The 3317-nt window shown below is 48.8% G+C and overlaps 1 protein-coding gene across 2 annotated transcripts in view; it reads right to left on the reverse strand.

Annotated features, from left to right (window-relative positions):
• The window catches only part of IQCA1 (IQ motif containing with AAA domain 1), a 92604-nt gene that overhangs the window by 63814 nt on the left and 25473 nt on the right, over positions 1-3317 (reverse strand). The gene's annotated exons all lie outside the window — the stretch shown is intronic.

Below are 3317 nucleotides of genomic sequence, written 5' to 3' on the forward strand. Positions count from 1 at the left end.
CATAGGCAGAAAGCCCAAAATGCCACGACACTGAAATCCTTTTCCTTGATTTTGCATTGGTGAACTGCTTGGAAAACAAGACTCTGTGATTCTACCTGGCTGTAACACCCTTGAAAAGGGCTCAAAACCAACAATGTCATTCTCTGAATCCCCTTGGAAGTCAGTGGGAGTCTGCTTAGAGTGAGGGTGACTAAACGACATCAGGATCTGACCCTCTTCTCGGTGTAAGCAAAACATCTCAGGGAAGGGAGAGATCAGCCAGGGAAGATCGCTAAGAACTTTGTGATTTGAGATACCTGAGTGTCTACCTGGAAGGGAATCACAGTGTTTGGAAAGCTCAAGATGTGCTTACGTGCAGCATTGGTGCACTCAGTGATTAAATAAGAGTTCATGAGGACAACTTGTGATGTTGAAAACCCCTTGGGGAGCTTGATTTGCACCTGTGACGTTTTAAGAGAATCTTCATTCCTTAGAAATTTGGATACTTGAATGAGCAAAATCCAGGGTTGCAAAGAGCCCTTTGCATGCACTTTCAATCATTGCACGGAGGTGGCAATCATAAATGGAAGTGTCAAACCGCAAAGACGACGTATCTCGGAGTTCGTGGTGATTTAGAAAGCAGAACCAGCGATCTTATCAATGCCTCTCTGGAGGTGTGACACCAGGGTTCAAGTGGTCTTGCTGCTTCAGATCCCTGCCACCAAGATTTATCTGTGTATGGGAAATAGATGAATCCAGGGGCTTCCGGCTGGTCCCCCCCCAAAGCCACCGAGCTGCCTCCATTAATGTCAGCACGCTCGTAAATTCTGAGCTTGCACTGAAGGAGGCAACTTCTGCCGCTGCACAGAAGCTTCCACAGGTGTCCCCTGCCTCCTGTAAATCCATGGACACCCAGTAAAGTAGATTAACTGCAGATGGACTTTGTAACAGCTGTCCCTCCTTTGGAATTAGAGGGTTCACACTTTTTTTTAAAAGACAACAGTGCGGTGCTCCTATAAACCAGAAGGGCCCAAAGGGTTCTTTTGGTCGTCGTTTTGTTTTAAATGGCTTTCAGGTTAGGTAGTTGATTCCAGTCGATGGGAAAACAGGTTGCAGAGCTGTTGGCTCCACTCTCCCCTGTCATAAACAAACAATCCTCTTGTTTCTGATAACTTATTTTCCCTCTATTAAAGGAACCCGGTGGGTTATTTGCTTTGGTTCGCTCCTCCCGTGAGCCAGTGGTGCATTTGCATTCCATTCCCTTGCTCCCTCCAGCCCTAAAGATGCCTGCCAAAATTAGTCAACAGATAACTACTCAGAGGAAGCTTTTAAGAACGTGTTAGGAAAGGCTTGAACATTACCCATTAATGTTTACAGCTCCTAATTACGTTAATTAATCAGTCTCCGAGGTTGTCTCAGCCGGGAGCCCAAAGGCAGGATTTCAGTTCCCACAGATGTAGTTTAAGTCTCTGCCACAGCTGCTTGCAGTGAGGAGCTCAGCACGCTCTGCCTGCCAGGATATTTATGCTGGGTCCTGAACAGGTTTTTCTGGGTTTTTCCTGCTGGATTTTGAAACTCCCAGCATCTGGGAGCAGGCTGAGCCGTGTTCAGGGAGAGGGATGTTAAGTGGAAGCTGTCCCTGCAGAAGGGCCTTTTGGCAGGGGAGAAAGGCACTCAGAGAGCACTCTGCACCAGCACTGATGGTTGAGATACAGAGATTACTGCCTTGGCAAAACCTGTAATTGCTGGCTCTGTCAGAAAACAGAGGTGAAACTACTGATAGAAAAGCCCCCAGACATTGCCTCTTCTCATAATGTTTCTTTACTTTTGCAGGAAGACCAAGTGTTTGGGCAGAGGACACCCACAGTTGTGCCATCCTCTGTCAGAGCTTCATTTCCATAATTCAGAGCTTGTCTTTATTCTCTTGAGGAAAACCAGAAGATTTGGATAAGAGACGCAACCCTGCAGAGGGATTCAGAAGGAGAACCTCCTTGTTTTGTGCTATTCCCCGAAGAATTTGGTTTGTGTAAACAGCACAAAGTACAAGAGGGCAGGAGAAGATACATTCATCTCCAGGTGAGGACAGGAGAAAATACGGTGCAGACACAGATCTCTTTCAAATTTAGTCCAGTTCATCCTCATCTGGTGGAATTAGCAGGCAACCACTCATTTATCCCCATATCCTGATTTTTATGACGAGCTCACAGCTGCTCCTGGCTGGTAACTTCTGCCTCTGAGTGGAGTGTCACATGCAAGTGGTTTGTGAGCATGTGACAATCCTGTAATGGTGACAGGGAAAACAAGTAATGACAACTTTCAGTAGGTGAAAAGAGAATGGTTCTTCATCCATCTACAAATGGCTGTTGTGGGCAGCAACTCCTCTCTGTGCTGAATACCAAGTGCCAGATGCCAAAGAGGCATTTTTTTGGGTAGGTTCCTACAGCAGGAACGCCCCTGCAGGAGTGGCAGAGAAGAAGGGAATGGTTTTTCCAGACTAACAGGGTATGGAAAGAGGCCTGTGCTCAAGGGGCTGGTGATGCCTTTGGTTGTGTTCCAAGGATCTTCAGGCTGGAGCTTGCTCTTGGACAACTGTCTGCTGGAGTGGCTCACGGCACCAAACCTGGTTTTTAAGCAATTTTCCCATCAGCTGTTCCATGAGTGGCTGCCATATTGTGTGGAGGCTGCAATCCATGCTCCTGGCTCCTTGGAAAGCACTGCTGGCAGGTCGAGGTGAGCCAGATGGGACTGGAAAGCAACGCGCGCCTCGATGGGTTCGGAGCCGCGATTCCTCGGAAGCAGAGCGGAGGGGGTGCTGCTGTTGGCACTGCTGAGGTGCCATCCCTCTCTGTCCTGTTGGCTGGGCTTCACTGCTGATGGATTGCCTGGCACCTTTGCCACTGAATCCATAAAAAGCAGAGCGGACGGAGTGGGAAATGCGATATGGGCAGTGCCTGACGTGAATGAACACTTTGCCTGTTCTGTGGAGTTCCAGTGCAGAAACCTGTCTCTCCATTCATCTCCCTCCTGCCTCCCCCTTCCCCACCCCCTGCTGCCCAGGGAGCCCTGGGAACAGAAGTTTTGGCAGTAAACTTAGCTCCACACTCCATCAAAAGCAGAGCGGACGGAGTGGGAAATGCGATATGGGCAGTGCCTGACGTGAATGAACACTTTGCCTGTTCTGTGGAGTTCCAGTGCAGAAACCTGTCTCTCCATTCATCTCCCTCCTGCCTCCCCCTTCCCCACCCCCTGCTGCCCAGGGAGCCCTGGGAACAGAAGTTTTGGCAGTAAACTTAGCTCCACAAAACAGGCTGGGGATAAAAGGGAAATAAAACACCATC

Source organism: Corvus brachyrhynchos, unplaced genomic scaffold, assembly GCF_000691975.1.
Source record: "Corvus brachyrhynchos isolate BGI_N302 unplaced genomic scaffold, ASM69197v1 scaffold79, whole genome shotgun sequence".
NCBI lineage: Eukaryota > Metazoa > Chordata > Aves > Passeriformes > Corvidae > Corvus > Corvus brachyrhynchos.